This window comes from Varanus komodoensis, unplaced genomic scaffold (assembly GCF_004798865.1).
Source record: "Varanus komodoensis strain SLA01 unplaced genomic scaffold, ASM479886v1 scaffold23, whole genome shotgun sequence".
Lineage (NCBI taxonomy): Eukaryota > Metazoa > Chordata > Lepidosauria > Squamata > Varanidae > Varanus > Varanus komodoensis.
Window position 1 is genome coordinate 7,103,455 of NW_025335627.1, and position 13,960 is coordinate 7,117,414.

Below are 13,960 nucleotides of genomic sequence, written 5' to 3' on the forward strand. Positions count from 1 at the left end.
TGTATGGCTGTGAAAGTTGGACTACAAGGAAGGCTGAGTGCTGAAGGATTGAGGCTTTTGAATTGTGGTGCTGGAGGAGGCTCCTGCGAGTCCCTTGGACCGCAAGGTGATCACACCAGTCAGTCCTAGAGGAGATCAACCTTGACTGCTCTTTAGAAGGCCAGATACTGAAGATGAAACTCAAATACTTTGGCCACCCAATGTGAAGGAAGGACTCCCTGGAGAAGAGCCTAATGCTGGGAACAACAGATTGCAAAAAAAGAAGGGGACAGCAGAGGATGAGGTGGCTAGCTGGAGTCACTGAAGCAGTTGGTGTGAGCTTAAGTGGACTCTGGGGGATGGTGGAGGACAGGAAGGCCTGGAGGAATGTTGTCCATGGGGTCGCAATGGGTCCAACAGGACTTCGTGACTAACAACAACTACAACAACAAAAGATATATGCAGTGTTATCTTCATTTTAGATGTCAAAATGGTTTTGTGGCTCCCAGTGTTTTCTTTTGCCGATCCCTGGGCTAGATGGTTTTTTGCTTGCCTAGCAGGTGGGAAGGGAAAGATGCTGGACAACTTCCCAATAACTCATACCTGACCTCCTCAGTCTCATCCCCTTCCTGTTCCCCAAATGCCATTTTATTCTTTTCCAAGTGACATTGGAGAGTAAGTCAGTGCAGCTATTCCATGCTGGCTGCAAGGGGAAATGCAAGTAGGAGCTTCGCTTTCCAGCTCCAAGATCGGAGTGCCATCTCTGAGCTTAGATCTGGGAATCTGAAAAATCCTGCTGCCCCTCACAACATGGTCTAGGAGCCATAAAACTGCCCTCTTCCTTTTTAAAAATATGTTTTCTCTGTTCTTTTGCTGCATTACGTAAATTGTGATATACCTGTTAGCACTTCCCCTGGTTTACGAGCGGTTTTCCTGTCACTGCTTTATTATTTTACTATGTTTCATTCTTTGTACCTCACTTTGGGATTATTTTATGACAAGTAAGAAATTTCTTAAGTACATAAAATGCATGGAGAAAGCATAAGTGAGTTTGCTTTATAAGAGTACACGTATTAGGGCCGAGACACTCCAGTGCACAGGGCTGCTCACTCCACAGCCCTGGAAGTCTAAGTGCATGCAAGTGCTCTCTTGTGCATACACGCATGTGCCTAGACCACTAGAAGCAGGCAATCCATGACCTGCATTCTAATATGTTTCAACTGGAATATTTGCTTTGATAGTTTTATTGGGTAACTCATTATTCAACAACATTTTTAACTGCTGGGGTGTTCCATGAGGTTTCAGGATAGGTTCCAAGAAGTGTTTTTTTATATACATCACACAACTCTTACCTATGAGTAACTGAAAATAAGCCTTCAGAATTTAATTTAGTTGTTGTTATAATCTAACTTGCACAGGTCTGTTTTGTTCAGCTTTCTAATCTCTAGCATTGAGGTATAGGCATAACCATTGGTTGAACAACCCATGACCCATACAGTCTAGGGAGACATACACATGGCTTTTTAAAACTCTCTTTTCTAGACAAGATGTCATAGAAAATCCTTTGCTGAGGACATATTACTACGTGCTGTTAGTGGGTGGTTCTTCTGAATGGATGGAAGAAATTTTGCACTCCCCTTGAAGGAGCAGGTTCATAGCCTGGATGTGTTGCTTTCTCCCTTGATGCCCAGGTGGTTTCAGTGGCTCGGAGTGCCTTCTACCCATGTCAGCTGATGGTCTAGCTACACTCCTATCCGGACAAAGATAGCCTAATAGCAGTTATCTATGCTCTGGTAATCTCTACAACAGATTATGGCAATGCACTCTACACGGGACTGCTCTTGAAAACTGTTTGGAAGCTGTGGCTTGTGCATCATGCAGCAGCCAAACTAGCAACAGGGATGACAATTTGATCATATAACACCAATTCTGGTCTGCCTGCACTGGCTACCTATATCCTTCTGAGCCCAATTGAAGGTACTGGTTTTGACCTATAAAGCCCTGCACAACTTGGGAGCCCAATACCTGATGGAATGCCTCTCCCAATGTTCTACCCGGGCACTACTATCAACTTCTGGGGTCTATTTCCAACTGCTACCTCCAAGACTGGCAACAAGAAGGACCTTTTCAGTGGTGGTCCCCCAGCTCCAGAATGAGATCCCCATGGAGTCTGCCTAGAGCTAACCTTACTATCTTTTCGGCAGCAGGTAAAGACCATCCTTTACTGCAAGGCATTCAAGTAGCTTCTGGGGCCTGCTAGCTACTAATTGGTCTGAATTTTTTTTCCCTTTTCTTCAAGTTATTTTGCATGTATGTGTATAAAACTTGTTTAATACGTGGTTTTAAATGTTGTATTATAAATGTTAAATAGTTTTAATATGCTTTTTATACAAAATATGTTTTATTGATTTTGTTTAATGTAACTTGTGAACCACCCAGAGAGTGTCGGCTGTTGGGCAGCTTAGAAAATAATTAAATAAATGTTCCACCTTTCTATTTGCTGTTACACACTTTAAGGATTCAAGTGTCATTGACAGGCAGGCTGGAACCCTAAAAATATAGCATAAATAACACCCACGGAAAAGAATGGCACCTGACTGTAAGGCCTATCGGAGACAAATGGGTTAGATGTGTAGAACATCTTCAAAGAGATGGGAACTTATCAGTAAGACATAACAGGAATTCTTTAGGAAGATTTCACTGGAAGGATGATAAATCACCAAACACATGACTAAAGCTTCTTACCAATAAATAACAATTTAAAAGCTGGGATCCCATTTCCCCCCTTTTTAAACAAGCATTTTTACCTGGTTATGATAGCAAACACATTTCCAAAAAGTTCTCTCTGCCACACTGACCATTTTGAACTACTCTTATCAGGTCAGATGCAGGGTCAGATCCATAAAAATGCCAGTATTAAAAGGGCCAAGAAGCATGCTATATATGACAGCATCATAAAACTGCCCTCTCAAACCCAGTGAGATTAAGCTGAATGGAATGCAGCATTTAAGCTTTTTTGGTCAGTTTTGTATTGCAAAAATAGAGATGGCTACAAGCATGCACTTGTTTGGGAATGAAATTCCTCAAGTAAAGATTCCTTGGACAAAGATATCATTAGATTAGGATACAAGTACAGCAGATCTGCACTTGTAGCACCACACATACTTGATTAAATATTATTTTCCTAAAACAGCAATCCTTGAATTCACGTCAACCTGAGTTGCTTCCAAGATCAATAGTTAAATCAGAAGCTGAAGCCACAGTGAAAACACCACACAGCAGGACCAGGAGCTCTTATTCTCATTTTTCTTTTCTCATGTAAACAGCAGCTCAGTTACCAGTTTTGAAGAATTATATTCACTATTCATAGAAGAATACAGGTCAGCATTCAAACTGTAAGAGGATGTTAGGGTTTCTTTTGTTCCTCAAATAGGAGATAAGGTGCCACATGGCAAAACAGCTTGAGGATTTGAAAAGCATTTTGTGATGCCTCTTCTGGTTCAAGTTGAGCTGTTCAAACAGCAGGAGCCCACAAACCCACCAGCCTAGGGCAGCCTCCTTGTGTGGACCAAAGAGTGCACTCCTATGCACACTTATTTGGGGGAACAGAAACTTCTGCAAGTTTTTCAAATGTATATATTGCTCTTGACCATGGGAAATATTCAGAGGATTAGATGTATTCTGAAGGATTTTGTTAACACCGACAATTCTCTAGGCATGCATGCATGCAAGGACTGCTATCTCATAAAAACAACCTGAGATAACCTCAGTTTTCACTGTGTAAAGAAGATGTGATTGTAAATATTTACTGTACTTCCCTCTTAAACATGAGTCCACAAATTTCTGCCGTATGTGCAGGTGTGTCAATCCACAAGTGGAAGGCTTCTGTATTCCGAAGGGTCTTTCTGACTTGGCACACAATGCTTTCACATGAAAGGAGATGTGAAGTATAAATCTTCCATTTCCACAAGGCTTGACACAATGCCTTTGGCTAGCTTTTATATAACCATTCACAGAAAGAGTATCTACTAGAATGTCTTCTCTGAGTGCCTCTCTGGACGCAACACAGTGAATTAAAATGTGCTCTTCTAGGTAGAAGCAGTGGAATATACAAAGAATATTCGACTTGGAGTACATGAAATAATGGTATTTACTATATAACACTAGATATGTATAGGACTGCAGTCTACTGTACCTCAATACTATTAGAAAATAAAATATATTAAGCTGTTTATCATCAATAAACAAAAAACCATGCTAGAGTTTTTCCAAATATTAACTAAAACAATTTACTTATATTTTGAAATGTATGGTTTACTCACTTTTTGTGAAATATTATATTCTAATTCCTCTCAGAATGTGAAGCTCTTTGGGTAAATTAACTCATCTACCTTTTACCTCAACTCATCTCACCAAGAGCATTTGTCCAGTTTAATTCTTCAGAATGCAGACCCTTTTACACATTCTTCACAGTATTATATAAATATACCATGTGCTTCAAGAAATCAGTTAAAGTATTTTTGCCTGAAGTCACCACAGACTCATTCATGGCACTTCACATTTTTATATTTCAAGGTGAAAATTAAAATTAAGGTCAGTATGTCATTTACCTTTTAAGGAGTAATTTATTGGACACATATACTGTATGACTACTCCACCATCAGTTTGCCAGTGAAAAACCTAAAAACGTCTAAAACTAATGAAGATAGTCAGAGTCAGCCAACAAGTCTTGGGCTTTGGGTTTGTTCTTTACACAAGGTACCCTTGATAATTAAAGTCAGTATGCTCATGAATACTGCACAACTTTTTCACAAAAAGGCACTGCTGCTTGGGATATAAACATGTACATAGAACAATTATAAAGGTAATTCTGGTCACCAAAGAAAGGGCATTCCTACAAATGCATCCACTACTCGCTCCATTGCAACTACAATTAACAGTTCTAGACATTCTTCACTTTCCTACTCCATTCCACCCCATTTTCTCATTTTTCTTTCCAGCATACTTGTGCCCCACACAGCCTGTTTGGATAGTCATCATAAGTTGTTGCAACAGGTCCAGCCTCATCCATCATGGTGGGCATGTTGTGAGCGGAGCCAGGGGTCAGACTAGATGGCCCAGGAAACCCCTTCTGACTAGCTGTTTCTATGTTTTTATCTCACATACAGCTCTAGTAGCCACTATGAGGAATGGTCACCATTAAGGACTCTTTGCAGAAGCGCTTGGAACTCAAAGTCAGACAGCATTAAACGAGGGTGGATGAACCCTTGAGCCAAGATCAAATATGTTCTGCTTCCTTTCCTCCAGTTTAACAGTAGTTGGGAACCTGACCTACAAGCATTTGCCAACTTTACAAACCCACAGAAGTTACAGGTGCTTTTATGAGACCACCAAGAACAGGCTGCGCCTTCCCCAGCAGCCAGCATGAAGATGTAGGTTACACATCTCTCAATAGGCTAGTAAAATAAACACACAAAGCATAAACAACCTGTTTTCTACAGTGGGCTCACCTGCATAGAATTCCTTGTTACCTGTAGCAACCAAGTTGCCATAAACTACTCTTGAAAGAAGGGTTTAAACTTTGATTTTCTTTTTGCTAGGTCATATTAACGGAAGTAATTTTGCTAAGTGCTGCAGCCTCCAATCTCCCAGCTAGGTATCATCATGCTGTTCATAGTTAGCGAAACTGCTCTTGACTTTGCTATCTACACATAATAAACTAGGCACGTTCGCCTTAAAGTATTGTTCCATGCAATGTAATTCTTTAGGTATGGAATGAATTATCCACATTAAAAGGACGATATTGCTCAGCTGACTTTACAAAGAGGGTAGGCTATTTCATAAGACCTAATGTTAATCTGTGTTGTTTCTTCCGTTTTCAGAGGTAAAACAGTTAATGAAAATTAACAAAATATGTGAACATGAGTGGGGGGGCGGGGGGAATTCCCCAAACACTACTCATAAGTCTTTTTCGAATGAATAACCTTAAGTTTTCAAAGCAACAGGTTCTTGGAATATTCATGCCCAGTAAACTAAATTTAGGGTAACCTCAGTTTTCACTATGTGTTTTAATTTTGCACTAATTCAGTAACTTAACAGATTGACTGCTCAGAATTAAAGAATCAGAAAAGACTTTTAAAATTAGATTTTCTCCCAACATGATCTTGCTAGTTCAATGCTTAATATGAGCTAAAAACACAGAAAACCCACTATTCTACCTCACCATTAGGTGGGGAGGTAGATAGATTTTATATAATGATGGAGGGGGAGGTGTATCTGTTGTATTTTCCCCTCTCACTGGAATTCTTTCAAGGGAAGATTAGGGGCAAAGATTTGTTCCCAGGGTAATACAGCTTCCCAAGTTTCCCCATTTCAGTAAACAGATGTCATTAATGGAGGACAGGAAGAGATATCACTGGAAGAAACTGTGTTTCTTATCTTGCACCACAAAACACAATGGAAACCACTGAGTATTCGGCTTACACCTATCTCTATGAAGCCTGGCACAGAATTTCTTGCAGTATGTCACTAGAAGGATTATCCACTGTATGCAGATGGATGTGTTCGCATTTCTATTGTTAAAGTCTTTAACTACCTGAGAACTTCAGTTTGCTAGATCTGAAGTTAGGAACAGCTACTCATAATACACACACAGCAGCTTCTCAATTTATGATAATAAAGTGGCCTGTCCTTTAACTATCAGTCCTTGTTTCTGGAAGCTTCTGCACCCTTAGTCATCCCTGAACAGGCAAGACACATGCATAGTGCACATGGGCTGCAATGAGCTGGAGTTTTGTACTGTCAACTTTCCTCTTCTGGTGGGGGCAAGAGGAAGAAATGCAGCAACATTAGAGGAGCAACAGAATGGAAAACTTGAAGAAAGTACAGAAGAACTTTTCTATATACATGAAATGTCCTATCCACCATTTCTTCCTTCTGTTGCTCAGTGCCTCACTCACTTTCTAGGTGACTCCTGTGATGGAAGCACCACTCAATACTCACAAGGCAGGCAAGAGCAAATATTTTAAACACATATAAAAAGTACTGAACAGCAGAAGGTGAGATACAGTTGTTTCTCTGGCTATGTATACAACCACTGACAAGGGATACATGTTTGATGCATTTAGTCTGCAAGTCCAAGGTCCTTTTGCAGGACGTGCTTGTGTAAACTAACAAACTGCCTGGAAACATTACAAGAACACAAATACTTCACTCTTCTGTGTGAGCTACATGGATCTGTTATTAAAGATCTTGGGACAGCAAACTCAAATCACTCTATAAATAGATAGGATCATAACCAGCATATTCCGTGCTAAAGGCATCGGGAGTATGAAAGTTTTGAAAGATGTAAGTATTTGCATTTAACAGGACCCAACTTATAAGATGCCAGATGAATGCAAGCTTAAAATAAATGGGCTAATAATCTTTAAATGCCATAAAATGTCCTCTGGAAGACATGCAGTTTCAATTTCTTTTAATCCTATTCCAGAGTTATGGCAAATAAAACTCATAATTCAGAAATTATGAGTCCAGAGACCACCTGCATTCCAGTTCTTATTTTACTTTTCCAAAAAAAATATAAGGTAGCATTCCATTTTACATACCCATTTAGCATGGACACAGGCATAATGTAACTGCTGACATTCCTGTTACAACAAACAGACACAACTGTGTTAAAATTATAATTAGACAGCATAGACTAAGACTGAAATCCTATACTCAGTTGGCTGGGAAAAACTCAGTGTTTATTTCTGAATATACTCAAGAGCATACTGAGGCTTCAGTATTATACACACCTGAGCGTAAGTCCTACTGAGGTCTGTGAGGCTTATTTTTGAGTATACATGTATGGGACTGCAGTATGTAAGGTGCAGCAAAACTACCTTGCATTTAAAAAATTAAGTTTTTTCCTGTATGTACTGATTTGTCATCAATTTCTGCTTAGCTCCTCTAAAGATAAGTTAGGACTAATTCACTTACAAGCACATCACTGATATGAGCTGATCACATGAACTACTGCCACTGAATAGCGCTGTGTTTGATGTGAGGTCAGGGTTACAACAGCCATCACTAAGCTTTTAGAAGTCCTTCGCCCTACATCCACTAGCAAACATGCATGTAAAACATGTACTATGCCTATGTGATCCTTTCCTAATCGATACCACGCTTCATGACCTGTATAATCAAATCATGTGGGGTTCAGCTCTAACAGCTAAGGACTTGATCCTGTCTTCTGCAATTATATAACCAAGCAACTTTTTTTATCTCTACAGATGCATGAATTGGTTTTACATTTCTAAGGATTCCAGTCTTCATTGTTGGCTGGGGAATGCTGGAAGTTATATGACTTTCTCTCTCTCTAAACATGCATAGGACTGTGGCCTATGAATAGTATTTTCTCTTTCTCACGTGGAAGCATTTTAACTTTGGGGAAAAAATTGTCCTTTGCTTTCAATATGCTATTTTGTTCATTGTAATTACTATTTTTAGGAAGATCACTAGATTAGGAACACAAATATTCTAGTAACTATTGTGTAAGTGCAAAAACTGGAGCTCAAAGGTTGAGTTGCAGTATCACAACAGTACAAGGCACAACAATCAGTAAATAATTTTGGATCTGCCTGTCATGTAGACTTTAGTCATACAAACATTTAGGCTGCAGTCCTATACCCACTTACCTGGGAGTAATCTCCACTGGACAGAAGGCTGGCATACAATTCTGCTATGGAGTAACTAAAACCTGGAGTCCCAAAGCATATGTTTCTCTCTATGTAGCAACATTTCCCCCCAATTGTTTCTCTCTATGTGCCAAGTTCTCTGGATTTCCAATTCCAACTGCAGGAATGTGCTCCAGAATGATCCCGACAGTTTGAGATGCATCAAGGGTTGTTGTGCTCTTGGTGGCTTGTGTCCCTCTCCCACAAGTATAACCTCTGCTCACGGCTCTTCAGATGTAAGCCTTTCTATAGCAAGGCTATAGCCTCAGCCTTTTAAGGTGTGAGCTTTTCTATAGCATTATTCTCACATTATTGAGTACTATTGTTTAATTATTATTTTTATACAGCATCAACATGCATGGGGCATTACAGCTCCATAAACAAGCTTTAAAAAATGGATATATTAATGGAACCATATTTATCTATAAGTACATATATTTTATTATGAAAACAATAAAAATTGCACTACTATTATTCTTATATGTCTACCTTGGTATTCAATGTAATTCCTGTAATTCAGTGCTGGCCTTCTCATCTGAGGAGAATATAAATATGTTTTGAGCTAAAAACTTGGGCAGCAAAGTGCAGAGCTTTCCTTTTATCTTGTATAAGTGCCTATGTACCATATATGCATTTGCCTTGATCAACAATTCTGAGACTAAGAAGTTGGGCCTAAGTATACTTGTTACCAACACTATGCTAAGTACAATCTTCCTTCCTTCTAGCCATAAGTCAGTAGTCTCTAAAGACAGTTTTAAGGAGAAATAATCTAGAAATGATCAATACTATGTTAGTGTGAAGAGATGGGCAGGAATTGAGGGCAACATTGTCAGTCAAGCCCAAGGAATGGGGGTTACCTAAAAATTAACGTTTAGAATGTGCAAGACTTTGCTGAAGAAACGAGTCCTCCAAAACCATAAAAATGTATATGCAATGCAGATATATACATAAATTGCTAGTGCCAGTTCTATCTTTTTAATTTCCAGCATGGTAATACTATCTGGCCAAAACACATCCTACATTATCAAAGAGCATTTCAAGAAAGGTTACTACACAAAGACACAATTAAATTTTGCATTTGTGAAAATCAGTTTTCAAAACAGAAGACAAGATGTCCAGATGGTAGAACACTGCCCACAAATCACATTTGTTAATGTTTGTTTTATTGTTACAACAGCTTGATGAAGCAATTACATAAGTTGTTTTGTAAAAATGTGTAGCCTGGTCCTATGAGTGCTTAATTAAAAGTTTACTCTCAATAACTGGGAACTTTACAATGAAATCTTAGCCATGTCAACCCAAAAGTCCCATTGTGTTCAATAGGTCTTATGGCCAGCAAAGTTAAGCATAAGATTACAGCCTGCATTTACAACCAAGTGAACACCAAGGGCACAACCTTATGCATGTTTAGACTTCGGCCTACATTTCACAGCAGGCCCCAGCCAGACAGCCTTGCTGGGGGATTGTCCCTAAGAGCACCATCCAATGCATCTGTCCATAACCCACTGAACATATAAGTGACCCTCCAATTTCAAGAGGATTAGAGGTATCCAGTGTAGGGCAGAAAGAACACAGAGGAAAGGGTTGTCTTGGCAATCCACAGATGGCCAATTCTGGTTGTGTAACACAAGCAGGAGCTGGAAGGACCACTAAGATTCCGAATATCCTGAGCGGTGCCTCACTCCCCCCAACTTGTCCCACCAGTGCAACTGCAAAGGCGGAGTGTGGATGTGCTAAATTCAGAGGTTCTGCTTCAACACAGCAGTGTATGTCTCTCTGAGGATGGACCTGGATCTCCGAATTCTCCTATGGCTGTCTACAAAACATCTTGTGGCCACATGATTCCAACGTGAGTGCCACTCAACTCACAGAGCAACCTGCATGTTTATCAAGCTACACTGTGCTAACGTATGCATTAAGAGGCAAACACTTTGGGCTAGCTCTTTGATTTCCATCAAAGAACAGTATTAGCCATGCTGAATCAGACCAAAGTCCCATCCAGTTTAGCATTCCTCCCAGAGTGGCCTATGAGCTGCCTGAAGGAAGACACAGAAGCTGGACACAATAGCACCCTCCAACTTGCTTCTGCTAGTAACCAGTATACAGAGGCATACTCTGATCCTGGAAATAAAATACAACCACCAGGACAGCTCAGCAAGGATGACATGGAAAGGCCAGTTTGGAGGACTTTTGTTCCTAGGGGCACCATAAGTCAGAGATGACTTGATGGCACCTAACAGCCACTTTACTAGCATAACGACGACTGATATCCTTAGAAGACAATCTCATACAATTATTCCTGCAGCTTCCAGCATTCTCCAATCAGCCATGCAGAGATGAGTTGCAGCGCTTTTCCAGTCTAAACATGCATAGGATTGTGCCCTTGGTCTCCACCTTGCCTCATATTTCAAAAAATCAATATTCATTAGTATATCACAGATTACTGGTCTACCAAGATGAATGCTGCAATCCAATTTTACTGTCTGGAACATGTGGAGATCTGTAGCCCTATTTTGAAAAACAAGAAAACCTTTCCACATAAGGCAGAAATAATTCCTTCAAAATATATCCTATTAAAACCAAGGAAAGCTCTGCCAGGCTTTGCAGAGCCATGTTAGCAAAATACAGCAAGTTAGAATACTTCGTCTTCTTTGCTGCCAAATGCAATATGAGCAGTATCAATCCAAACAGTACTGTAGGACTAGGCAGACATCCCACTTTAGACTTTTTTTTTAAAAGCTGGTTGACTTTCTTCCTTATACTCTTTGTTCAAAACTAGAATCTCTCACATACACAAGCAACTGGTGTAACAAGGTCAACCACTGGTCTAGTGGATATGGCAGGTGCTGGTGTACAAGCTGTTTTGGAGACATTATTCCCATGCAAAATCAATTCATGACAAATATGTCAACAGTGTCCCCAACCACAACCATACCACACTATAATGCTTTCATCTACCAATCAAGCTACTGCATCAACTTAATATTTGTCCACAACAGTTCATCCAATATACATCCGCATGCAAATCACTTACTGGGATTGGGAATTGCAGGTACAAGTTAAGATGCACATTCAAACATGCACCCACAGAAGAATTTGATCTATATGCAACACAATGAATAGGATACTCCTTCTGATGTGCATCTGTATGAGCATTCCTGCACACCTAGCCACACACCCCATTTGGCATTCAAATTAGAGCAAAATTATTGAGGTTCTGCCACAAGGTGAGTTCTTCCTGATTGTGTTGCGGTATTTTATGACTTTTGCTGCATTTCTTCCAACTTTATGGCATCAGGTGGTTTGTGAACATATTTTAATGGGAAAATAAGGCAAGCTGGGAGGAAGACGTGCCTGAATACTGAAATCTATGGGGTTTAGGCGTGAGAAGGGTAGGCCAAAAATAAAGTGAGATGCTTTTGAAATGCACACACCAATACAATATCAAAGGTATGAAGACAAAGAAACAATGGCTCAGCATATTTTACATGACTGTCAAGGGGTCTGGTTCTTTCACAAAAGCTGGCCAACACCACCACAACAGAGAACAAAAGAGTACACTGGTGGTGGTGCCCTGCACTCCACATACACGGACACGTGAGCAAGGCCCAATCACTTCAATCTACAGCAAGAGCCAAGAGACCCACGGCGAGCATGTGAGCGGCTACAGAGGGTAGCGACTAGGAGGAGGAGGAGGAGGAGGAGGAGGAGGGGAAAGGAGGCTTTGTGCAGCACCGTGACCCCCGCGCCACCACGAGGCCTCGAGCCTGATCGATCCGGGGGTTATGATGCGCTCCCGAGGAGCCATCTCAGGTCATCGGGGGCCACCGGCGGAGAAGCGAGTCGCCCAAGTGCTCCCCGCCCCACGTTTACAAGCACAACCCCGCCGCGAAAGCCTGCGGGGATCTACTATCTTTGTCCTCGCTCTTCCTGCGTCTTCCTCCCTGAAGTGCACCTTCAGGGGGAGGAAGAAACAGTTCTGCGCGCCCACCGACAAAGAGGGCTACAGGGAGCCGAGCCAATTCGAGTGCTTCCCCCATCGCCACCCGCCCGACGCCCCCGAGGCGCCTTTTCTCTCCCCCCCCTTCCCTGCAGCCCCTTCCTAAGAAGCGGGAAGGGCAGCAGAGAGAAGCCCCCGGGATAGAAGCAAGCCGTGGGGCCACGGCCGAGGAAGAGGGAGGGCGGTGGGGAGTCGACGCACCGAGCTCTGCGGATAAGAAGCGAGGGGAAGGGGAGAAAGGAAGGAGCCCACGGGTGGGGGGCCTGGCACTTCTCCCTAGGCCTTCTTCCCTCACCCCCATGCCTCCCCCAGCCCGTTTCTTCGCGCCCCACTCCCTGAGTAATGGGGTGAAGGGGCGGCAGCAAGCGGGAGCCACAGCGAGGAAGGAAGCCACGCGGGGAGGAAGGGAGGCAGCTCCCGCCGAGACGGACTCCCTCCTCTCTCTCAGGCCGGCGAGAGGGCGCAGGGCCCGCCGCGTGCGCCCGCCGCGAGCCACCGCGGAGCCAGCCAGCCGGCCGGCCGGCCTCTATGGGGGAGGGAACGTAAACAAACGGGGTTTTATAGCTACCTCAGCGCGAGTGTGCCGTGTGCATCTCCCTCTCCGCTCGGTACCAAACCGCCGCGCGCGCGGGTGCCGCCTCCTCCTCCCACTCTGCAGTGCTGCTGCTGCTGCGGCGGCGGCGGGTGAGCTGGCTGAGCTTGCTACTACTCACTACTACCGCCACGGCCTCTTCCCTTACGCCATTCACCAAAGCCGCTTACGCCCAGTGCCGACCTTCTTGGCGAAGCTGAACCACGGCACCCACATGCACTCATGGGCTACGCAACCTCACCACCCACCGCCCTTGCGGGGCCGATGCCGAGCGTAGCGGCGCTACGCAAACGGCGTAGAGGTGGTTGTAGCAGCGGGCAGCTGCGGCGGCGGCGCTCCGTATTTAAGGTTGCGAGCATGCGCGGTGGGTTTTGAGCCAAAGAGGGTCCTTGTCTTTTGGTTCCTTTGGCTGGATTGGAGGCTTGGTAGTGGCGGCGGGGACTGGGGTGGCCGGCGCCGGGGTGGCCGCGCCGCTGTGAACGCCCACCGCGGTCTTTTCCTTGCCTTTGGTGTGCAAATGAAGAGCCCTGATTCTTCAGCTGCTCCCTGGGGAGAAGGCGTGGGGGTTTTGAAAGTTGAAGCATCGAAGGGTGGAGCAGGAAGGAGGAAACAGATGAAGGCCATAACTAGGAGTGACCTTCAGGCCAGGATCCGTAATGCCTTCCTGCACGG

General features: G+C 42.9%; 1 protein-coding gene across 1 annotated transcript in view; it reads right to left on the reverse strand.

The window, feature by feature from the left end:
- SLC39A10 (solute carrier family 39 member 10) overlaps positions 1 to 13,486 on the reverse strand; it is a 48,139-nt gene extending 34,653 nt beyond the window's left edge. Inside the window, exon 1 of the mRNA XM_044432008.1 lies at positions 13,265 to 13,486. The gene's annotated coding sequence lies outside the window, so the exon portion shown is untranslated. The remainder of the gene's footprint in view (positions 1 to 13,264) is intronic.
- Positions 13,487 to 13,960: the final 474 nt, after the last annotated feature.